Source organism: Gavia stellata, unplaced genomic scaffold, assembly GCF_030936135.1.
Source record: "Gavia stellata isolate bGavSte3 unplaced genomic scaffold, bGavSte3.hap2 HAP2_SCAFFOLD_123, whole genome shotgun sequence".
Classification (NCBI taxonomy): Eukaryota; Metazoa; Chordata; class Aves; order Gaviiformes; family Gaviidae; genus Gavia; species Gavia stellata.
This window is the reverse complement of record NW_026776622.1, coordinates 115,847-140,420: the sequence shown is the minus strand read 5'-3', so window position 1 is coordinate 140,420 and position 24,574 is coordinate 115,847. Positions and strand designations below refer to the sequence as shown.

Genomic DNA, 24,574 nt, shown 5'->3' with positions numbered 1-24,574 from the left:
GACCCCAGAGTGACCTAGGGGAAATTGGGGACATTGAGGGACCCTGGGGTGAACCCATGGGACCAAGGGAGGACCCCACCATGACCCAGGGGAATATTGGGGACTGTGGGGGGACTCTGTGGGACACTTGGGGGACCCAGGAGGACATTGGAACCGTGAGGGGGCCCAGAGTGACCCAGAGGACATTGGGGACCGTGGGGCGACCTGGGAGTGACCCAGGGAGACAGTGGAGATGGTGCGGTGACCCTGGGGGACATTGGGGGGACCCCGGGGTGAACCCAGAGAGACACTTGGGACTCTGGGAGGACCCTGGGGGAAATTGGGGACTGAGGGGGGACACTGGGGAACACTGGGGACTGTGGGGGGACCCTGGCGTGACCCAGTGGGACATTCGGGACTGTGATGGGGCACTGGGGTGAACCTGGGGGACACTGGGACGATTGGGGGACCCCAGTATGTCCCAGGTTGACACTGAGGACCATGGAGGGGCACAGGAGTGGACACCGGGGGAACATGAAGGGACAAGGGGGCACAGAGAAACCAAAGGGATTTTATTGCCCAACTCAGCGAGTGACCATCTGGGCTGGACACGGCCCCGGGGTGGGTCCCCAACTGTCCCCATGGTGTCCCCAAGTGTCCCCATCCCCCTGCAGGGTAGGAGCATCCCCCCTGAGGTGGGGATGGGGACAAACAACCTGGATGGGGAGAAGAACCTGGATGGGACGACAAGGTTGCTGGGGACAGGAGGGGACATCAGGGGGGCAGAGGGCCCCCCCAGGTTCACCAGTGCGGGTGGCCAGCACCAGCTGGAGGGGAGCGTCCTTTGTGTGACTTGAGGCCACACCTAATCTGATGCACAGGCCTTAGCAGGACCGAGGCATCAAGGAGCCATGTGCGGGTAGAACAGGGAACGACAGAGCCCCATGCTCCCTCCACCCTGCGCAGTCAAGGGAACAAAGCACGCCTTTGGGTAAAAAGCAGCTTGCAGCCGGGGATGTGTCCACTGGCACGTGTTGGCTGCGGCAGGGGCGTGGTGGTGGCTGGGAACAGGGAGCTGTAAACAGGGAGCAGAGGCTGGAAAGGGGCAGGGGGTCTGGAGGCAGGACCAGGACATGGGGAAGGAGCAGGAGGTGGAGCTGAGGTGTGGGAATGAGGAAGCTCAGAGGGCGATACCCCTTTTCCTGCCAGTTCCCGGCTTTGCTTGGCCCCCCTGGTGCTGTAGTGCCAAGACACACTCTTGAGCTTCCCCCGGCAGCACTTCTTTGCTTGCCTCCTCCCGCTCCGGCAGCCCTCCCTCCATCAGCTCCCTTTCCTCCGAGGAGCTGTAACTGGCTTGTCCGCCACCCTGCTTTCCCCCCACGCTGTCCGATTTAGCACTGCACAGCTCGTGCCTCTGGGCCCAGCAGTTTCTCTCTGTGGCAGGAGGAAGAGGCTAGCCTGGCTGCTGCGGCAGAGCTGCTGCCTTTCCTTACTGGAGCACCTCTTCAGCCTGGAGGGCACTTCCAGCGGACGGACGTTCTCCCGCCTGGCAGCACGCATGAAGGCCAACACGGACAGGGCAGCGGACTCCTGTCGGGCAGCAGACTCCCGCCACAGATAGACTGAAAACAGAAGGGTGTAAATGAAGTTATCTAATTAAACATCTCCTTTTTTATGACCTTTGTTGTCAGGCCTTTCTTTCTGAGGCACGGAAAGATACACTGTCTTATCCTTTCTGCTGAGGGCTACTGTTGCTCCCTCAGTGATGGCTACAGCTCTCTCGCAGGCCCTGGTGCAGACTCATGATTGAAGGCACTTCTGATTTTGGGTCACATGAAAACCAGAATCCCTCTAAAACCCTAGGCCTCTCTGTTGCTCTTGTTCCTCACCACCCATGTACCGTCAGCCGCCCACTGCTGCTCCCGACCTTTCCCCAGCTAAAGGGGGAGAAGAAACCTCTTTAAAAAGGCAAGGGTGACGGGAAAAGATCCGGACGCCGAGGGGACTTTGGCCAGGTATATCCAAAGGTTTTGCCTTGTCTGAATGCATCAGGGGACTCGAAACAACACGCCCTTCTGCCTAGCATTGCCCCTGAGTCAGGGTCTGCAGAAAAACTCTACAAACAGTGACGGTGTATAAGCAGCACCGCGGACACTGGGAAAAAATGTCGGGGGACAGCACGCAGGTAGGTCATACGTCCACTCCCCCTTCCCTTCCAGCTGGCAGCACTCCTTCTAGTGGCAGAATTCCTTGGGCTCCTCCCCTCCGGCTGCCTCCCAATGGCTGTAAGCTCCTGGCAGACTTCAGAATTGTGGGCACAGCTACAGGTGTGCTCACTGAGATGGGCAGGAGCTCACTGGCCAATTGCAGCTTGCTTAGGGAACTGCAGAATGGCAGGGGCTTCATTCAAGGAGCTTCCAGTCACCTGCAGGAGCTCTGCATATGCAGCTTTGCACTCTGGCACCCTCCTTAGAGCACAGAATTTCCATGGCCACCACAGAAACACCAGGCACGCCGAGCTTGGAGCTGTGCCCTGCCTCCTGGTCTGAAAGCTTCCGTTTCTTCACACAGGCATTAAGCGGGACCGGCGTCCCTCTGGCTGCACGTAATGGGCTCCCTGCTGCCAGCTGGAACTGTCAGTATGTGTGGTGTCTACTTCAGTGGCCAGTTGTGCCTTCAGCTAGGAAGGCTGTGGCTGTGCCACAAATGATTGCCTTCCTCCTTACGTTTCTCTCTTACACGGTATGGATTGAGATGTCCAGCTGGCTCTTGGAACGTTATAGATTCTCACCGGCACTGGCATGTGCTGCAGTACTCAGACTAGCTCCTTGCAAACGCCACCATTTTTTCCATCCTTTCAAAATGGTATATATGTTTCAAATGGGCTCCTGCAAATACCTGAGAGTAACATGAAAGTTTGGTGGAAAAAATAACATAACATAAAGTAAGCATGTATATTTGTCCATAGCCCTTTCTTCTTCTTCCTCCCTTTTTTTCCTCTCACCTAGTCTTTCTTCTGTAATTTCTACTCGGCTTCCATTTCCAGCTGCACTGTGTCTGGTCTCTCTCTCAAGCCCACCCTCGCAAAGCATCCACCTCAGAGCAGTTAGCAAATTTGTCATGTTGCTCTTTGCCTGTATCAGTAGCTGGAAGTGAAAGAAACTCCAAAGCTTCTGTGAAACTCTGGCTGCATGGTTGTGAAGAGATGGAAAGCTGGTGCTGTGTCAAACCAGAGGCAGGAGGAGCATTCAGTCGAGATTTTGCAGTGGGCACACGGGGAACGCAGTGAATCGGAAAGAATCTTACATTGGTGAAGAAACTACTACAACATAATGACCTGTGTCAACTGCTAGAATGTGTCTGAAACAACGGACACAAAACTCCAGACCATGTCTTGGAAAGAGCGATGAAGGATGGAGAACACCACTGGTGGGAAACTCTTCTTCTATTGTCACTGACGGCAATGGCAATTTTTAATTTCATGCTTCACCCAGTTATGATTTTATGAACTCTAACTTTAATATGTCTAGTGTTTATAATCATATTGTATGTAAAGGTTTGGTCCATGATAAAACAAATAACCCAGCTCCAAGCACTGGATACATAACAAATAGCAATACTTTGCTATCTACTTGCCGCAGAGCTGTAAGCACATAAATTACCAAGATACTATTTAGTATAGCATAGCAGGGGCAAGAGGTGACCATACCACCACTCTGTGAGACTAAGATGAATTGACTAGAGCCATGGGGTGGAGTGTGAGGGTGTGCTTCCCCCACCCCAACCTGACCTCTATCAAGCCATAACCACCAGTGGTGGTCGTGATGGCTGCACCCCGCCCAGAGCGGATTCTGGTGAGACAGATAACACCACAAGAGCCAAGTGCCAATTTGGGCAGTCGCCCACCTAAGCACAGTGCTGGTCAATGTAAAATCTGTGCTAGGTATGCAAATAGGACTATGAGTCAATCACCCTGTCCCCAGAAATAGGGAGTAACCCAAGAGCCCTTTGAGCTCTCTGGCATGGCAGTGGGCTGCATGCCAGGATCTCCCCTTGAGTAGGGATGACCTTCAAGGTTACTCCTCGAGGTTGAGAGGTTCCTTGCCGCAATAGACTCTCCATAAGTGACTAACAGCATGCTGAAACTTTGAAATGTTAGCGAAGCGATAGAAAGGATTGATTGCGCACGTACAACCCTTTAGACATAAGCCGTTGACGAAGGCTGGGACTAAGTCTGGATCCAGCCACGCCTAGGCTCCTCTCTGAGAAGGAGTTTAGAATGCAAGGGGGTCCCTTCTGAAGCTCATGACCCAATGACAGGGTCTCCCTCACAGTTTTGTCTGGCCCTGTCCTCCATGCAGTAAACGATCCAAGTGTCCCTTGCCATCAAGTCTCGTTAAATCGCTGTCACATTTACCACCAAACTCTGGTAACTCACTAGTTCATGCCAATAAAAGATATTGTTGCTTCTCTTCTGTGAGTGAAGTGCACTCTCTGTCACTCCCATCTGTGACAGACTCGGCCCTGGTGATAGTGTATCGTGAGGGCCCCACGAGGTGAGGGGCGCTGCGCTGCACACGGCCCTGGGGGGCAAGGGGGCAGGACTTTGCTGCACACGGCCCTGTCGTGGGAGGGGCCTGCGCTGCGCACGGCCCTGTCATGGGAGGGGCCTCTGCTGCACACGGCCCTGTCGTGGGGGGGGCCTGAGCTGCACACGGCCCTGTCATGGGAGGGGCCTCTGCTGCACACGGCCCTGTTGTGGGAGGGGCCTGCACTGCACATGGCCCTGCTGTGGGAGGGGCCTCTGCTGCACACTGCCCTGTCATGGGAGGGGCCTGAGCTGCACACGGCCCTGTCATGGGAGGGGCCTCTGCTGCACACGGCCCTGTCATGGGAGGGGCCTGAGCTGCACACGGCCCTGTCGTGGGAGGGGCCTGCGCTGCACACGGCCCTGCTGTGGGAGGGGCCTCTGCTGCACACGGCCCTGTCATGGGAGGGGCCTGCGCTGCACACGGCCCTGTCATGGGAGGGGCCTGCGCTGCACACGGCCCTGTCGTGGGAGGGGCCTCCTCTGCACACGGCCCTGCTGTGGGAAGGGGCAGGGCGGAGGCCCCGCCCTCCCGAGGTGATGCACAGGGGCGGGGCACGGCCTGCGCCAGGGGGCGTGTTTGAGGGCGGGGCTGTGCCCGGGGGCGTGGCCACGGTGTCCCGTTGCTGAGGGGACGGGGAGCCCCCACGGCCTGGAACAGGGCCTGGAGCACGGGGCAACGCCGTGGGCTCAGCCTGGGGGACTGTTCCCCCCAAAAGTACAACAAAATGAAATGGAATCGCCACAGTCACCCAATCCTGAGCCTGCACCAGGATTTCTTTTAAAAAATCTGCTCTGATTATTTTTAAAAAAATAATATTTTTAAAAAAATAATCAATATTTAAAAAAAAATCAAGATTGGATCATATAGAAAGGTTAAGTCTGATTAATAAGTAAAATCATAACATACAAATGCATAAGTTAGGATTGTTAAGTTTGAAACAATGACCGTAGGGACCTCACCAGGTAGTCACTGTTCCGTATTAAGGAACTAATCCTAACGAGATGGAACAATGAAGAATTGAATAGAGGAGTTCTCTTTGAGTCCCGTGACAGTGTGAGCTGATATGCACCAGTGATGCTGCTTGGAAATCCCCCTGCCTTTCCCATCTGGATTCCAATATCAAGAATGCCAATCACTAGATATTAATAGAAAACATAATTGATTATTTTAAGTATGGCTACTGAGAGAATGGTAGGATGAAGAGAGCGATTAATGAAAAATTGAATTATGTATTCTGTGTGAGCCCGGTGGAGGAGGGCTGTTTTGTGAGCCCGGGTTCCCAGCTCGGGGAGGTTTCCTTGCCACACAAGAGACTGCACAGCTCTCGTGACAGTCCCAGGAGGCACAGCACCTCCTGCTGACTCGCTGCGAATGGCCCCTGCCCCCTCTGGCGTCGCCCTGGGAGAGTGGTGGCACTTGGGCACAACCGAGAACACGGTCGTGCAGCTGCAGGAGGCTTCATTGCTGCTCCGCCACAGTCTCCCTGATGGCCTCCACTCTGCCACCTGGCAGCCGTGGGGCAGCCTGCATGTATGCCCCGGCCTCCCGTTCCATTGGGAAACCCCAGCTGCCGGCAGGGATGAGAGGCCTGGCTCCACGTGCTGGAGCTCTCGCACAGCCCAGCTGCCCCACAACGGGGCGGCTCAGGAGCTGCTGTCTCTGCCAGAGGCAGGCCAGCGTCCGTCACAGGCCCTGTGCGGATGGAGGGATGGCAGAGCTGGAGGGCTCCCCTGCCTGAGCTGGGGCAGCTGGGGGCTTGGGCAGGGAGCAAGGCAGCAAAAAAGGAGTGAGCCTGCCGGGAAGATGGCGACAGGCTGCGCAGCTGCAGGGGGAAGGAAGGACCAGTGCTAGCAGACAGCTGTGTGTGCCGGAGGCAGCTGGTCCTTGGGAACTGGGGAAGCAGCTGCAAATTCGGGGACAGGTCGCCGCACAAGCCTCCCCTCGGCACTGTCCTCAAAGAAGCGGGGTGGCGCTGGCCGCCTCTCAGTCAGTGGCTCAGCGTCAAGGAGGGAGCCTGGGTCACGGCGGCAGCTGCGCAGCAGGCGATGACATACGGAGGATGTCACTATTAGCTGATTGTGTCGCTTGAGGAGAGCCGAGGGGTAAGCGATGACCTACAGAGGAGGTCACTGCCAGGTGATTGTGACCTCACCCGTGAGGGCAGAGGGCCAGTCGTCCCGCACAGAGGCCCCGGGCTCACTGTGCCACTCGCACTGTGCGGCGAGGGCCTCGTCCTCCTCCCAGCTGGGCACAGCCGTCTTCTCCTGAGGTACCCCGTGTGCCACAGGGCGCTGACGATGGCCTCTGCCTGGGAGAGGAAACATCACCACTCCGACCTGGAGAAAGCAGCAGCTTTCGTCCCCAGACTGCTTGCTGAGGACTACCCCAAGAGTGCTGTTACCACGCAGACTTTCGACGGAGTGCTGCTCTTTGCAGATCTGTCAGGTGGGGTGAGCAGGGAGGAGCAACCACGGACAGGAGCTGTTCTGGGCCACCCCAGGCCCTTTGGAGCCCTGCCCCTGCCCCTCAGACAGAGTGACCACCTTGTCACTGCTGAGGTCTTCCGCTGGGATGCCCAAAGGGAGCGGGATGGCTTGTCTTGGGCGGTCAACCACTGCTGCCACCAGCACTGAGCCGGGGCATGGGGAGGCGTGACCTACAAGCTCTTGGGCCGGGCAGCGTGGAACTGGCTGCCAGGTCCTTTGGCCCACATGGGCATTTCCTGATTTCTGGGTGTCCCTGTTACAGGCTTCACTGCTTTGACAGAGACATTAATCCAGAGGAGCGGCACAGACAGAGGCACTGATGAGCTGGTGCAAACCCTCAATTCCTACCTGTGTGACATTTTGGAGGGTAAGAGCCATGCTGCAGGACTGTCTGGCATCGGGCCGTGAGGCTGCTCATGGAGGGTGGAGGCAGAGGTGCTGGGCAGCCTGGTCCTGCCTCCTAGGAAGGGCTGGGGCTTTCTGTGGCCCGGAGGAACAGCGAGAGCAGCCAGGGTCTCCTGCTGAGTCAGGACCAGCGCAAGGTCCTTTCTGCTCCCCACGGCCGAGTGTGTGTGTGTGTGTGTGTGTGTGTGAGAGACACCCTCATGTGCCCCTTTTCACAGGGGACATCTTGACCCTTGCGAGCTACTGTGACCACATTGTGGCCACTGCTTTGGCAGCACTTGTACACCAAAGCAAGCGAGTTCTCAAAGATGATGAAGGGTCTGGAGCATCTCTCTTGTGAGGAAAGGCTGAGAGAGCTGGGCCTGTTTAGCTCAGCGGGGATCTTAGTGATGTGTCTAAAAGCTGAAGGGAGGGTGCAAAGAGGACAGAGCCAGGCTCTTTCCAGTGGTGCCCAGCGTCAGGACCAGAGGCCACGCCATGGGCACGCACTGAAACGCAGCAGGTTCCTTCTGTACGTCAGGAAACACTTTTTGTCTGTGAGGGTGACTGAGCCCTGGCACAGGTTGCCCAGGGAGGTTGTGGAGTCTCCTTCCTTAGAGCTAGTCAAAAACGATCTAGCCACCGTCCTGGGCAGCTGGCTCTGTTCAGCCCTGCCTGGACGAGCTGGACCCTTCCAGCCTCCACCTTCCCGAGCTCTGGTGGCATCTCGAGGCCCTGCTTCCCTGCCTGCTGTGCAGGTGCCAGAGCTGTGGCCACTGTGAGCCTGGGAGACAGGCCGGAGTGGTGCTTTCCTGAGCTGTGCCCCACGGTGCACCCTCTCCCGGGTGCTCCTCTCTGGGCAGAGGGGCTTTGCTCTGTGGCTTTTGGAAGAAGGTGTCCACATGACTCTTCCTTTCCTTCCCTTCCCTTCCCTCTGTCCGCAGAGTTGCTGATTTTTGGAGGAGACATCTTGAAGTTTGCTGGTACGTACTTAGGACGACAATGCCCACATGTGCTCATCTGCAGCATGTAACTGTTGTGGCAGCCATTTGCTCTGCTCTCCTTCTCAAGAGGCTCTGTGCAGCACCTTGAGCCAGCTTTCTCGCCATGCACGCACCCCCCCTCCCTGCAGTGCCCTTTCTCATTCCCCCCAGGCCTGCCTGAGGTTTGGCTTTGGCAAGGGCTGTGGCTTCCCTCGCTCTGCCCCCGCTGGTAGGGCCCTGGGCTGGGGGTGGGGGCAAGCAAGCACCGAGAGGACGAGACCCCCTAGGAAGCGCAGCCAAAGGTGTCTGTCGGGGTGGTGGTGAGGGGCAGGGAGTCCCTGGTGATGGCGGAGCTCGGGCTGCCAGGCTGCGAGGGGAGGAGGAGTCCCTGGTGTACTGCAGCTGCAGAGGAGCGCTCGGGGCAGGGGGTGTCACCGCTGCCTGCTGGCTGCTGCTCTGGCCGGCCCGGGAGAGGAGAGCTGTCGTGGTGCCCAGGGTGTCGTCCTCCCAGACGATGCCCTCCCACGAGCCCGTCTTCCTCAGCACGTTGGCCCATTTCTGCTGTCTGTGCAACCGAGCGTAGGTCACGGAGTGTCAGGTCTCAGCAGAGCCTTTACCTTCCCCTCGCTTTCCCCAGGGGATGCTGTGCTGGTGCTGTGGAGAACACCATCCCAGGAGCTGGCTAAGACCATCAGCCTGGTGCTGCAATGTAGCTGGCAGATCCGGAAGAAGTATGGGAGTCGTGACACGCACGTGGGTCAGAAGATCGAACTGAAGATGGGTACGGGTGCTGTGCCTGGCGCAGATCCGTGGCACTCTCCCGTGCCACAGGGTGCTTCTCACCGGCAGGGAATGCGGGGATCCCTACTGGGGCTAGTGCAAAGGAAAGCATCTCCTGCGAGCGTTGAAGGGGCCCGCTGTAGTCGTAGCGGGGATGGGAGACCAGGACTGCTGGGTTTGCGTGCGTTTGCAGATGCAGAGGAAGCTTAAAGGCAGAGCGGGTGTCCGCTCAAGTATTAGGGTCTTTGAATGTCTGCTTTAGCACAGATGTCTGCGGGAGGTAGTTATCCTTGCATTTTTCCAGGTGGGGGCAGCTTTGCATCCTTTCCCCTGCCTTGCACAAAGAGCAAAGGGGAACTGCTTTGCTTACGGCTGCGAGAAGGGCTTTGGCAGGCTGCTGTGCTTTCTCAAGCAGACAGCTACAGCCTGCCTGCATGTAAAGGGAGCAGGCGGTGATCAAGCCCGCTGGTTTGCTGGGCTTCTGGGGCAGGCAGCTGGGTAAGACGCCCGGCACTCTCAACACAGGGTCACTGTAGGCTTTGTTTGTCTATTCTAGACACCCGTTTCAGGGACCTGTGCCAGTATCCCCCCGAGTGGGACGGAGGATGCCCTCCCCCTCCAGAATGCCCGTCTCCCCGCTGGGCTTCAGAATAGCTTCTGAAGAGCTGAGATGCTGGGGGCTGTAGAGCTCAAAATGTTCCCTGTGTCAGCTCTGCTTCTCCCTCTCTCTCTCACCAGGGATCTCTGCAGGGCCCATGAGCCTCCTGATTGTCGGAGACAGGAGGCGGCAGTACTTCTGTATCTGTGGCCGGGCCCTGGATGAAGTTTGTGAGGCTGAAGAGCTTGCGAATGCAGGTGAAGTTATCCTCTCAGCCACCTCCTGGGAGCTCTGTGAGCAGCACCGGGTCAGGACCGAGCCTCTTGCAGGCCAAAGCCCTGTGAAGGTAGGTGGATGAGGCGGCCTCTAGAGCCTTTCTGGGGACCTGGGCCTGGACATGAGGGAGGCAGGTGTCAGAAGGCTGAGGAGCTGCTTGTGGAGAGAGTTGTAGCTGTGAAAGCGGGCAGACAGCTGAAGCTCTCGTCCTTCCATCTCAGGGGTAACTGTGGGCTGGGCTTGCCTGGTCTGAGGGGTCGGGAGGCGCTGGAAGGGGTTTGGCCCCCCCAGCCAATGTCCTCTGTGGGTCATGGAGCTGTTGTTGACAGCTGGGGGATGCTTAGATGATGATGCCTGCCCAGCTGCGGTGCTTCTGAGGAAGCACTTCTGCCCCGTCCAGCCAGGTGGGCTTGTTCTCCCCTTTTCTGGGCAGTGACGGTGGAGGGCAGGCTCTGTCCCCTGGGACTCCTGGGGAGGCCAGTGGCAGTGCTTTCATTCCGTGTGTCTTCAGCTTACAGGCATGGATCAGATGTCCTGGTCAGAATGCCAAGAGGCTTTACGCAAGCTTGTACAACACCCAGCGAGCCACCGCTGGGAAGGGGAAGGTGAGTGCCAACTTCACCTTGTTCTGTGATTGCCCAGAAAGGTGGGGCCTGGCTGCTTCAGGGGCCAGAGAGGAACCACCTCCGTCCTCTAACCCCTTTCAGTTAGCGCTCACGCTTTTGCACCTCCTGCACATCAGCTGGGGCAGTCGCTGCTGCTGCTGCTTCCTCCTCCTTCCAGGGGACAGCTCTGCCCTGAGCATCTGGAGGTGGTAACATGAGCAAACACAAAAGACTCTCTCTCTCCTGTTTCCAGTGCCAGCTCCTGCTTTCCAACACCTCGTAGTCCCATCCTCCCAGCAACCACCCGCATTTTCTCTCCTCAGGTGCCATGAGGCCTGCTCTTCTCTTGCCCAAGGATGAGGATGTGCTTAGGAAGTACATACCAGAAGCTGCTCTCAGGAAGGTATGGCCAGGCCGCCGCTGCTGGGGGCTGCATTGGTGGAGGGCAAAGAAGCGGTGCGTTGCAGAGGGGGAGTTCTCACGAGAACAGACCAACAAATGAAAATGCACCCTGAGATGACAATGCGGGGAAACTGAGCCAAGGGGCACCAGTGCTGCACCACTGTGCGCGTTGTCCTCAGAGAGACACGGGTGGTGGGAGGTGGACTTCTGTCTCTCTGTCTTTTCCGTGGGTATGGTTCTGGATGTGCTGCGGACGTGACGGTGGGATAAAGGGGAGCTTCCCCGGAAGTGCCTAGAGCATCTCTGAGGGCCGCCCCTCATTTCCATACCTGTCCCAAGATGGGGTGTTTCTGGAGCACCTTTCCCTCCTTCGTCATTTGTGTTATGATTCGGTGTGTGCCTGACGCAGGCTGGGCAGCCTGCTTGCCATTTGCACTGAGAGGAGGATTTATCCCTTCCTCCAGTAGTCCCTGCTGTGGCCAGTACGCCTGCTCTCCCTCGGTATCTGGTGTGGGCAGTAAGCCCCTGGGAGAGCAGGCTGGTGAAGCCGTCGTGCCCTTGTCTTCCAGCTTGATGACAGAGTGCCGCTGGACCTCTTCTCTGAGCTACGGCCCGTCACGTGCCTCTTCGTCAACCTGCGGCTGGCTGCAGATATCGGCACAGGGGATCTCTGCGCGATCCTCCACAATGCCAGCAGGATGATGCTAGAAATCCTCTCTCCTCACAAGGGCGAGCTGAACAAAGTCCTCCTCTTTGATAAAGTGAGTGTGGGGGAGGAATGGCCTCCCCCCACGCCGAGGGGGTGGGCAGTGAGCAAGAGGGAGAGACTCCCTCTTAGGCGTTGTAGCAAGACGTGCTGTGTCTGTCCTTGGCAGGGCTGCACCTTCGTCTGTGTGTTTGGACTCACTGGAGAAAAGCTACCCTACGAGAGCCTTCACGCCTTGCAGAGTGCTATTCAGATCTTCAACTTGTGCTCCACGATGCTCGGGGAAAAAGAGTGAGTGTGTGCACTCTACCCCTGTCCCCTGCCCCTTGCAACCTGGGTGTGTTGCGCCCCTGAGCTTTCCACGTCCCTGAGACCCGCGCTAGCAGGGCAGGACGGCCGGTGGCCCAGGCTAGCGCCGAGGGGAGGTGCGGAAAGGGATGAAGCCGGGCGGGCAGCACTGCGTCTGGGGCGCTGCTGAAGCCGCCCTGTTTCCCTGTGTGCCAGGGCAGTGTCTGTTGCAGTTACCAGCGGGACGGTGTTCTGCGGAGTAATTGGCCACCCTGTAAGGCATGAATACACAGGTACGAGGCGTGTGTCTGAGGCGCAGGAGCCTGGCGTGGGCCTGCTTAAGCACAGCAGTCTGGATGAGGAAGGCGGGCTGGGAGAGGGCTTGCCCAGCAGCCAGTCCTGGTCTGGGGTGGGAGAATGGGCTCTGGCCGGTTGGTCTCCTGGGTTCTGCTGAGCCCACTGTGGGCTTGGCCCGTGCCGGAGGTGAGGCAGCCATTGGCCTGGAAGCGCACGGCGGGGCTGGTGGCACAGGTACGTCAACCGTGCTCTCTCTCTCTCTCTGGCAGTCGTTGGCCAGAAGGTGAATTTGGCAGCCCGGATGATGGTGCACTACTCTGGGCTGGTGTCCTGTGATGCAGAAACCTGCGCCGCCTCTCAACTGCCCCCTTACTGCTTCGAGGACCTGCCAGAGAGAAAGATGAAAGGCCTTAGCCACCCTGGCACTGTCTATCAATTTGTGGGGATCACCATTAGGTGAGTGTCCTCTGAGAGGGCTGGCTGAGGGGAGGGTGGCACTTGGCCACTTGCGGCCTTGGCCAGCAAAGAGGAGTTCTGCAGAGAGAGACCAAGCTGGTCTCCCTTCCCTGTGGCTGAGACGGTCAGAAGCCCTGGCGTGGGAGGCTCTTTGCCTCTCTCCCCTGCCGTGTCCCGCTGCTGAGAGAGCGGGAGTGAAGCCACAGGGATGGGGAAGGTGTATCTGCCTTGGTAGACACAACCTGGCCTTGCAGGCTCTGTCCGAATGGCTTTTGACTGTGCTTTCCGTGCTGTGCTTACTCTACCGCGTGCCCTGGTAATGCTGACCCAAGGAGGTTTTTGTCCCACTTGCCTCCGAGCAGGAAGCTCTGGGCCAATCCGGTTCCCATGGGCAACCGTGGGCCATTGGGACACTCTTCCTCATGTCTTCCTGCTGAGATCTCAGGTCTTCCTCTGGGCCAGGGTTTGACCTTCTCTTTGGATGACGGTTTGAAGGTTAACGTTGCCGTCTCTTTGAAACTGCAGGAAGACTTGAGCCAAAGATGCCAGGTGCTTGGCATCCCAACCCGTTCAGTGACACAAGTCCTCCTTTCCAAGACACTTGGGTTTTTTGGCCAATGTGGGAAAGCTGTCTGCTAGCCAGCAGCACACCCTGGCTTCTTTCACATGTCTCCAGTTGCTCTGGGTTTGGCCTCTGGTGGTGGACGCTTGATAGGTCCTCCTGTCCCGATGTGGCCGTTGGGCTTTTTTTATGCTCAGAGCTGTCCTAGCATGTCAGCTTGAACTTTGTCTGGGGGAGCGTGCAGGGGCTAACACGCTGCTCGAAACAAAAGCAGCTACCCGAGGAGCACACCCTGCCCCCCCCACAAGCCAAGCTGCTTCTCTGCGTCCCCTGGCTTCTCACCAGCTAATTGGCTTGTGTTTTCTTTTCCCCTGCTTCTAGCGTATTTGGCATGGGTCTTACGAAGAAGAAGTCAGAGTCCGTCCCCTTGCTGGGTAGGTGGAGAACGCCTTGCTCTTCTGAACCCCGGTTTCTTTCCCTTGGTAACTTCTAGTGCCACGCTGGAAGGGAGAAGCTTTTGCCAGGGATAGTGTTGCTTGCAGCGGCCCTAAGGAAGTGCCGCCTGTCTTGGTCCCTACTTGGTTGATATCTTTGGGCTGGAGGGCAGGGTGAGGCGCCTGGTGCTCCCTGCCATGCTCCAGAACTGGTACGAAGGTTCCTTTCAACTATGGAGCTGCTCACAGCCGGGGGGCTAAACTGATCCCTGTCTTTGGGATCAGGAAAGAGACTTCCTTCTGCCAGACTGACGGAGAGTTTTGGTGGTGGGCTCTCCCCCTTGTACTCCTCAGAGTTCCTTCCTTGGCAGCATCTGGGTGTAGACATGGAAATGTCAGGACCCACGGGATGCCTTTAATCACTCCGTGTCTTGCCGGATGTTTTGGGCCCTGTCATGGGTTAACCTTGGTAGGCAGCTCAGCCCCACAGAGACGCTCGCTGCCCACAGTGGGATGGGGAAGAGAATCGGAAGGGTAAAAGTGAGAACACTGGTGGGCTGAGGTCCACCCAGCTTAATAGGTAAAGCGAAAGCTGCGCACGTGCACGAGGCAAAATCAGGCATTCCCATGGGCAGGCAGGTGTCTAGCTGTTTCCAGGAAAGCAGGGCTTCATCTCCTGTAGCGGTGACTTGGGAAGACAAACGCCATCACTCCAGACGTCCCCCCTTCCTCCTTCTTTCCCCCAGCTTTTCTTGCTGAACACAGCCTGATAGGGTATGGAATAGGCCTTTGGGCAGTGGGGTCAGCTGTTGCGGCTCTGCTCCCTCCCAATTTCTTGTGCACCCCCAGCCTGCTCGCTGGCAGGGTGGCGTGAGAAATGGAAAAGGCCTTGACGCTGTGCAAGCACTCTTCAGCAGTACCTAAAACATCATTGTGCTATCAGCACCGATGTTTGGTCACAAATCCCAAAGATAGCACCATACGAACGATTGCTGAAGGAAATGAACTCTAGCCCAGCCAAAACCAGTACAGGCCTGAAGATGCCGCCTTAGCTACCGGGAAGTGCTCTGTGGCTCATGGTACAGCGAGGAGATGCTTTGAGGCTCTTTGGGCCATAGCTGCCTGCAGCGACTCAAACCATCCCTTGCAGTCTTGTGCTGGATCGCTGTGGGGAGTTGCATGGGGCCGGCTGAATCTGTGTGCCTGTGGGAGGGGAAGGGAGGGGGACGGGACAGGGAAGAGGGCATGGGAGCTGCGCTGTGGGGCAGGCGGGCAGGTGGGTCCGCTACCGCTCTGAGGAAGGCAGAGGTGCAAGAGCTGGGATGAGTGGGTGGGCAGGAGGCCTGGGTGTAGGCAGGCTGGCAGATTTGGTGGCGGGGAGGGATGCAGCGAAAGGGACAGCTCTTTGCTTTTCAGCACGCCCCAGCAGCTCGCTTTCTTGTTCGTCTTCACAGGTCGGGAGAAGGAGGTTGACCTCTTTGTCAGCTGCTTGAAAGCCTATGAGGATTTAGGACAAAGCCGCATCCTGGCATTTGAGGGCACGAGGGGCTCCAGAAAGAGCCACTTACTTGCTGAGCTGGCCTATTTAGGCCAGGCTGCTGGCCACAGGTACAGGTTTTTGACCCGTAGCTTTGGGACACCGCCCCTGCCCGTCCCCTGACAGCCGTGGAACACTCCAACCCCTCTGCCAGTGCACCTGGCCCTTGGACTGCAGCCTTCCAAAAAAGCCTCCTGGAGACACTCCCCAGGAGCTCCTGCGTGCTCTGCTCCCGCCTCTGCCTCTTCGGGGAGTTGGAGGTGGCTTCTTGAGCCATGGTCTTTCCTCCTTCACCTCTGGGCCAGGCACGGGTAGAAGGAAAAAGCCCAAGCTCAGTGCTTTGCCTCTGACTCCAGACCCAACAGACAGCAGGGTGGCCTGTCTCAGAAGCCCTGCTTGCCCTCTGCCTCTTTCCCAGAAGGAGCACTGGGGCAGAAAAGCCTTCCTGTGGTCTGGGAGGCAAGCTGCTAAGGCCTGGAGCCCAAAGGCAAACTCGCCGCTTGCTCCATCCTTGCCTCTTAGCCCCGTGAGTTCCTCTGCAGGGGGCACGTAGCAAGACGTGCGGGGCCAGCGCTGTGGAGACACAGGGTCCGGAGCGGGCTCTCCCAGTGCCTTGGCAGCAACTACCCCTCTGTGCCCTTTCTCGTACGAGGAGTGAAAAGCTTGGCCTTCTCTGGGAAGCACTTTGAGATGGGTGGCTGATGGGCGGCCCCCCCGCTCCAAGGGCATCCCCACCCCTTTTGTCTTAGAAGGCTTGGGCTGTTGGGGATCTCAGTCCCTTTTGCCTTTGCACGGCAGGGTAGTTACCATGGAACTGCTGGAGGTCAATGAGAGGCAGTTCTTCTCTGCCCTCCGTATGCTGATGGCCAGGGCCCTGGGCCTCGAGGACTGTGAATCGTGCAGTGCCAGGCAGGACATGCTGCGGACAAAGCTCCGAGGGACAATCGAAGAGAGCAGCTACTGCCTCCTCAATGACATTTTCCTTGTCAAGGTGAGAGCGAGAAGCCTCTCTGGCCCTGGAGAAGGCCTTCTCGTGAGCTTTTCTGGGTCTGACGTTGGGTGGGCACGCTGCTGGGAGTGCCTTAGCTCAGGGGTGGGAATCGCAGGGGTCATAGCACACGTTTCCCTTTCCGGGGCGGGGGACTCCCTGTCTGTGGTGAGTTCACGCCCCGCGCTGCATCCGGCAGTGCCCGGTGCCTTGTTCAGCACCCTGGAAGTGGCATTGGAGAGAGGCTGGTGCTGACCTCGTGCTGAGGTTGCCGCTGTGTGAATGGTCTGCTCCAGCCAGCCCAAGATTCCCACAGCCAGAGCACCAGCTCTTCAGCCCACTCCCAAGCGCCAGCTCTGCCAGAGACCCTCAGCAGAGGGCCTCTGCTTTAGGCTCCGGGTGAAGTCCCCACTGTGGCTCCCTGCGCCTGTGCTGGGGAGAAGTAAGGTGCTGAGGCCAGCAGAGGCGGTTTGCTCTGCCGTCTTGCTTGGTGGCCAGGTGTGCCTAGCGCTGGAGCGATGGTTCTCCCTGACTCTGCTTCTTTGGCCAGTTTCCCGTTTCGGACAAGGCTCGCGAGATGCGTGAAACTCAAAGACAAATGGAACTGCGCTCGACTTGGGCGAAAGTGCTAGAGAAGGTGAGCATTTCTCCTTCCTTCCTCCTGGGTCGGAGAAGGAAAACAACCCTGCCGGCTGCGGGCTCTGCACCACAGCAGTGAGAACATTTGGGAGGACCACACATCTGGGTCATCACCGTTCAGGGCCTGAGAAACCCCCCACCCCCCACCTCCTCCCCGCAGCCCCACAAACACACCCAATAACTTCCCTCCCGTAAAGCGTGCCCTGGAGAAGGAACAGTAACTTCTGCATTCCCTTGCCCAAGCTCCCTCCTTCTGCAGGGCAAGTGATGTTAGGTGTGACCTTAAAATCTCAAAGAAATGAAGAGTCAGTCAGCTTCTGAGCAGGGAAGTGCTTGGGGAGAGACTTCAGAGCATCCTCTCAAGAGACAGAGGCTGTATCTCCTCCCCTGGAAGACACTTGAGAATGCACCGGATTCCCCTCAGAACAACCTGCTTTTTCCAGGCCATTGGAGGAGAATTTGGCATATTTGTCATCGACAATGCCCATTTCATCGACCCTGCCTCCTGGAGTATCATGTCAGCTGTGCTCCCAACTGTCTCCCTCTTCATGGTGGTGAGCTTAGCTCCGGGCTACGCGAGAACAGAGAGCTTTCGCAAAGCCGCAGCAGACAACACAACGTCCCAGAAAGTCACCTGTGTTCATCTGGACGAGCTGAAACCGTCAGCTGTGGTGCAGAAAGTCTGCCAGGAGCTTGGAGCGGTCAGCATCTCCAGGGATCTAGCGAGGTAAGTTGGAGGCAGGGGAGCTCTTCCTGAGGGCTTGAACTTACGCAGACCATGGAAGGGAATCAATCCCCCAGGAAAGGGAACGCAGAGCTGCTAGAAGCATCGCCAGCTCTAGGGAGTACCAGGCATGGGTTGCTTGCTATGCCTCTCCCTGGCAGGTGTGAGCTGAGAGGGGGCAACTCCCTAGAGACAGAGCGTGGGAGGTCTCAGCCCTTCTCTGTTGCACAGGGAGAAAGGGAGGAAGAGTCCCGAGCCGCAGCGTGGCTGGGGTGTGAAAAGGCCTTGGTCTAGGTGGCCAGGCTGTGGGGGAGATTCCGTGCGGCAGAGGTCCATCCTGCTGCCAGAGAGGATCTAGGCTCCTGAAGAGAGGAAAGGCAGGGCTCGCTGCTCTGTGCTTTGAGCATTGTCCGCAATTCTTTTCCCATGGACTTCAGCGAAGGCTGGAGGTTCAGGGGGGCCCAAAAGCCCAAGCCAGCGGGAGGACTGTCTCTTTCCAAAGAGAGCTGTAGCTGTGACAAAGATGCTGGCTACTTTGGCATGCTCGAGTGACTCACCACCCACCTGAACTGTGATTCACCTTACTTTCCTTGTGCTGCTCACTGCTGGGTCTGTTCCTGTCCAGGTTCCTGATGCACAGAAGCTCGGGGATCCCATATTACTGTGAGGAGCAGCTGCGCTGCCTTCGTTGCAACGACATGCTCTTGTTCCGCACCCAGAGGCAGGGTGAAAAAGCAGAGGACAACTGGGAGAGCCTGATCAGTAAGCACCTTTGCTGCTGAGTCGTGAGTTGTTGGGGCACATTCTCCGCAGCACAGTCTTGCCCCATTGTTCCCCCATGGATGTGGGCAGAGTCAGATCTTGCAGCAGTGCAGAAATTGGTCTGGCGGAGGTGTGGGCTCCTGCGTGCCTTGCTGTTGGGACAGCCAAAGCAGGGGCTAGCGAGTTAGGTAATGGAAGAAAATGGTGGTAATGGCACCGAGAGAGCAATGCCAGCCAGAGTGCCGTGGCCGTGGGAAGAGCCAGGACTGACGCTACATTTTGCATTATCACTGGCAATTTCCCTGGCTGTGGAGGTAGCGCTGTTGAAGGCAGCAATGCTGCTGCTTTCTGTCCCGGGGCTGTCAGTCGCCCCCTGGGAAGTCTGGAAGCTTTGACTGAGGCACTGTTTGGGAAGGCTGGTCTGAAGGCAGAACATCTTTGGGAGGGCTATGCAAAGAACCGCGTGCAGTGGAAACTGCTTTGCTCTGCTTAATGAGCACATTCAGCGCAGGCAGGTCAGCACGCCGGCACTGGACCATGTAAGGTGGGACTTGTCCCGTCTCAGGTGAATTTTGAAATGTTTGCAAACTGTAAGTCACTTGTCAAATTGCCTTATTTGTGCTCTCTTGCTCCACCCAGCTTCTGCACTCGAGGCTTCATCCCTCGCAGCAACCTCGAGCTCCAGCGCGGGGAATGATGGCAGGGTCTGCATCATCAGACCGGACGTGAACCTGGAGAACACCGTGCTGCCCACCACCTTGAAAGGTGAGGGGCCGTGTGCCGCTCTGCCGGCTTGTGGCTGTGCTGGGGCCCGTTCCTGGGGCATCAGCTAGAGGGAGGCTGGGCATCTGTGTGCTGCAGAGTCACCCTCTCAGCTTGGGGGCTCTGCTGGGAAGGTGGCTCTGGTCCGACCAGAAATAGGCCTGGGGTTGCGGGCAGCCGTTTTCCCCACCTGGGCGTGGACCAGCCGTGAGCCTGCTGGCTGCTTTCCAGCAGCAGGTAGGAGCGAAAAGGTTATTGGTGCAACACCAAAATGACTCCCTTTTCTCACAGAAACAAACTCTTGGCTGGGAAAAAATCTTTGACTTGCCTCTGACTCAACTTTGAACACGGCTTCTACCTTGCTACTCTCTTTTTAAGTTCCCTACCTAACGCTGCTCTCAAGGCTCTTAGTCCAAACCAAATCCGTTTTTTTTCTCTGTGGATTGGCAGGGAAATCCCCCCTGTAGCCAGGGGAGCTGGATGGGGGAACTGCCAAGGCACGTCCCTGCTCTCTAGCTGTAGCCATTTGTATGAACCTGGAGGAAATGTCAAGCCAAAGTATCCTGCTATTAAGTTGTTTTGTCAAAAAAAAAAAAGGGAAGAAAACCAAAAGAAAGGAATAGTATTGTCTGGCCAAGTTAAGACAACCACTGTGGGGAGCTCGGAGTCCACCTCTGAGGTGGGGAAAGTTCCCTGTTCTCTGTGTGCACTGTTGGGCAAAACCCTACTCCAGATCTGGCAGGCTGCATGACGGGATGCATGTACCTGCTGGATCCTGCCCTCCTCACCCTTGGTGGGGGAGCGTTTATTTGAGCGTCTCGCTTTTCCCCGGGCCTTGTGGCCTGCAATTCCAACAGGAGCGGAGCCATTTTGAAGAGGCCGACCCTGGGCTGCGATTGCCCAGCAGGTGCAGTCCCGAGGAGAGGAGGCCAAAGCCTAGCCCGTTTCATGTGTTGAAACTTTCCAGCCTCTCCAGCCTCAGCATGGGGAACAGGCAAGAGAGAGACATGTCGCTTCTTTTTGGCAGAGATTGTGCTGGCTCAGCTGGACCGGATAAAGCCGCTGAAGCAGACGGTTTTGAAGTTTGCAGCTGTCATCGGGCCAGTGTTTACCACCCAGCTGCTGTTGCACATCCTTCCCGCTGGCATCAGGCACAAGATGAATTACTTGTTGGACATGCTGGTGAGCGACAACATCCTTAAGTGGCTGAAAAACACAGAGGTGCCAGAAGATGTCCAAGATGCTAGCAAGGGGCCAGCCACCTCTCTGCAGGCAGAGCCCGGTAAGTGGTAGCAGGAAGGTGGACAAGGGAGCTCCCAGCTGTGTGCCGGCTCCCCAGGGCATGGTGCGCTTCCCCCCTGGTGATGGGTGGCTGGAGCTCAGGCAGGCATGGCTGTTGGGGATGGGTTGCTCAAAGATCTTACAAGTCCATCTCAAAGCAATGGGAGGGCATGGGAGGGTGTGCGGAACCCCTGAACTCCTCTCCCAGCAGCCTGCAGCATCCAGATCAAAGGTGCCCTCCAGAGTGCCCCGGGGCCTTTGACAGGTTTTATTCAGCTTTGATTCCCCTGTGGCACAGGGTGGGAAGCTCAGGAGGCTGGGGACTGCCTTGCCAAGAGCAGGGAGAAAGCGCTGGCCAGGGCTCGCTTGGGCTGGCGGCAAGATCCCCAGCTGCTGCCTGGAGCGCAGCTGAGCACTGCGTCCCCAGGGCTCTGCTAGCGTCAGCAAGGCAAGCCAGGCCCTTTCGCCCCGTGCTGCCAGGCTCGGTGTGCAGCAGCGCTGGTTCGCTGCCAAGGATGCGCAGCAAGGCATGCCTTTCGTGGCCCGGCTGGGACGGCCCTGAGCCCTGGCCCCAGCTCGGGCTGATGCAAAGGCCCTTTGCCTTGCAGGTGTGGAGAGGCCCTCTCCGAGCAAGAAGCCCACGGAGCAGCAGTCTGGCGTCCTGGCCTTCTGTGTCCCGCTGCTGCGGGAGGCTGCCTACGAGCTGTGGCCCGAGAGACAGCGGGTCGCCTTGCACGGCAAGTGTGCCGCCTTCCTGGAGCAGCACGCACACAAATGCAAGAGCTGCGGCCAAGGGGACTTTGTCGCCTTCCACCGCTTTGCCGTCACCGGCACCCAGGACGGAGGGAGCTGTCCGGGCCCTGCTGACCAGGGCGACTCAGGCAGCTGGGAGGCCTTGGTGCTCGCTGGAGAACAGATGAAGGATAGGACCCACGCCACTGAGGGTATGCTGTGCACCATGCTCTGCAGCCCGGGCCCTCCAGGAGGCCCGGGGTTTGTGCTGGGGGTCAGGTGGGAGCAGATCTGCTAGGGATGAGCCCAGGAGGTGAGGACGACCACTGCAGACTTTCCTCAGTGTGTCGGGACCCTTGCAAGGATCCTTGCAAGCGCGCTGGGAAAGGGAGAGCAGCTCTTACCCAGGGTACGCGAGGAGGTGTCTAACCCCCTGTTTTCTTTGCAGATTCTGCAGATGCTCCGCAGCAGCCGCAGGCTTTCACGGAGGAGGATTTTGGGTGAGCAGACAAGGTTTTGATTATTTTTGAAGCCAGTGAGCTCAGCCAGTGTCTCCAGAGGAGACAGATTTGGCTGCCGGTTGTGACTGTAGCTTAGGGAGGAGGCTTTCTGTGGGGTGGGGGCTGGGAGGAGATGGCCATGGAGATGAGAGAGTGCTTGAGGAAAGCCATGGGCTCAGAGTGATCGTCACACTGCGCTGGAGCAGCCCTTGCTTTCCAGTTCCTACAGAGTAGCGCTGCAAAATCTGCAGGGGAAAAGCCGCCCCAGGGACTCGGGTGGTTTGCCTGTGGGAGGTGACAGAAAGCCCAGCTTGTCTTTTTCTCCCTTCCTACAAAGCACCTGTATGAGTCACGCCTGCGCGTGGCCTCGTGCTCTGCTTTGAACAGAGGACTTCTGATGCTGACTCTGTGGGGAGAAAGACCAGTGTAGGTGATGTCCGTGTTTGCTTTGCTCTCTTCTTCCCCTGGCAACTGTCCTCTGGCTAGTGTGGCAGGGTGGTTCCTGGCAAAGCGTGAACAGACAACTGAGCTGCCCAGCAAGACCGACGGGAAGCGCAACGGCGCAAGCTCATGTGAATGCAAAGCCATCGTGGAATCGGTGCTTGTGCCTTTGGCTCGCCACTACATGGCAATGGGCGATGCTGCCAGAGCCTTTTACTACCTTCTGGAGTGTGCGGCTGCCTACCTGCACGTCTCCAACAGCTACATGGTGAGTTGCCCTGCTTGCCAGCACCCACTGAGCACGCAGTCCTCTCGCTCGCCTGGCTCTGGGCAGGACAACTTCCCCGTTGCAATAGGGCATGCCTTCGCAGGGCCTTGGAAGGGAAATGCTGGGGTCAGACCCTGACCTTTTCCTCCATTTTGCCTCTTCCGTGGCAAGAGACACAGGGCACTGAGCACGAGGGGCATTAGCAGGGAGGTGGTCTGAAGGATCACTGGTGCCTGTGCTCTGAGCCAGTGTGACTGTGTTTGAGCGAGCATCACCGGGGGAGAAACAGGCCCTCTTAAGACACATGCCAGAGGCAATGTGGGAGGACAAGGCTGGCCACGGGCTCTGCACCCACGCTCACCTGCTCTCTGTGTGCTTGCGCAAAGGCCCTCCTGAAGCTGGATGAAGCGGAGCTCCTGAGGGACTCAATAGAGAAGAAAGCGAATGTGATAGCCCGCTTTGAAGAGGCCACCTTCTTCAGCCTCAAAGGGGAGGTAAAGAGACGGGGAGGTCTGGAGGGATCTCCTGGGGGACGGAGCTGGATGCCTTCCCCAGATGCAGGGGATATCCCTGGCATCTCCAGCCACTGGCAGATTCCTGCCGTCTCTTGGGCAACTAGCCCGTATCGGGATGCATTCCTTTTCCTGTGCAGGTCTGCTGTCATATGGGACGTGTGAAGCTGGCAAAGAAAATGATCAGGGAGGCTTTAAGCCTGCTCAAAAGGCCGTTCCCCCGGACCTCCATTGGAGCCTTTGTCAAGTCTCAGGTGGAAAAGTTGCAGTGTGCCGCTTACATTGCCAGAAGAGCAACCTCCCTTCCGCAGGAGGCCCGGTAAGAAGCAGAGCTGAAACCCAGAGGAGGAAGAGCCATTTCCTACCTGGTCCCAGGTGTCCGGGCCCAGACCTGCCTAGACTTGAGGCCACACCTAACCTGATGCACAGGCCTTAGCAGGACCAAGGCATCAAGGAGCAATGTGGGGCTAGAACAGGGAACGACAGAGCCCCACGCTCCCTCCCCTCTGCGCAGTCAAGGGAACAAAGCACGCCTTTGGGTAAAAAGCAGCTTGCAGCCGGGCATGTGTCCGCTGGCACGTGTTGGCTGCGGCAGGGGAGTGGTGGTGGCTGGGAACAGGGAGCTGTGAACAGGGAATAGAGGCTGGAAAGGGGCAGGGGGTCTGGAGGCAGGACCAGGACATGGGGAAGGAGCAGGAGGTGGAGCTGAGGTGTGGGAATGAGGAAGCTCAGAGGGCGATCCCCCTTTTCCTGCCAGTTCCCGGCTTTGCTTGGCCCCCCTGGCGCTGTAGTGCCAAGACGCCCTCTTGAACTTCCCCCGGCAGCACTTCTTTGCTTGCCCCCTTCCGCTCCGGCAGCCCTCCCTCCATCAGCTCCCTTTCCTCCGAGGAGCTGTAACTGGCTTGTCCGCCGCCCTGCTTTCCCCCCACGCTGTCTGATTTAGCACTGCACAGCTCGTGCCTCTGGGCCCAGCAGTTTCTCTCTGTGGCAGGAGGAAGAGGCTAGCCTGGCTGCTGCGGCAGAGCTGCTGCCTTTCCTTACTGGAGCACCTCTTCAGCCTGGAGGGCACTTCCAGCAGACGGATGTTCTCCCGCCTGGCAGCACGCATGAAGGCCAACACGGACAGGGCAGCGGACTCCTGTCGGGCAGCAGACTCCCGCCACAGATAGACTGAAAACAGAAGGGTGTAAATGAAGTTATCTAATTAAACATCTCCTTTTTTATGACCTTTGTTGTCGGGCCTGGCTTTCTGAGGCACGGAAAGATACACTGTCTTATCCTTTCTGTTGAGGGCTGCTGTTGCTCCCCCAGTGACGGCTACAGCTCTCTCGCAGGCCCTGGTGCAGACTCATGATTGAAGGCGCTTCTGATTTTGGGTCACATGAAAACCAGAATCCCTCTAAAACCCTAGGCCTCTCTGTTGCTCTTGTTCCTCACCACCCACGTACCGTCAGCCACCCACTGCTGCTCCCAACCTTTCCCCAGCTAAAGGGGAGGAGAAGCCTGTTTAAAAAGCCAAGGGTGACCGGAAAAGGTCCAGACGCCGAGGGGACTTTGGCCAGGTATCTCCAAAGGTTTTGCCTTGTCTGAATGCATCAGG

The 24,574-nt window shown here is 57.7% G+C and overlaps 1 pseudogene; it reads left to right on the top strand.

Moving 5' to 3' along the window:
• Nucleotides 1-3,803: 3,803 nt before the first annotated feature.
• LOC132321167 (adenylate cyclase type 10-like) lies at nucleotides 3,804-24,143 on the top strand (annotated as a pseudogene).
• The last annotated feature ends 431 nt before the right edge of the window (nucleotides 24,144-24,574 follow it).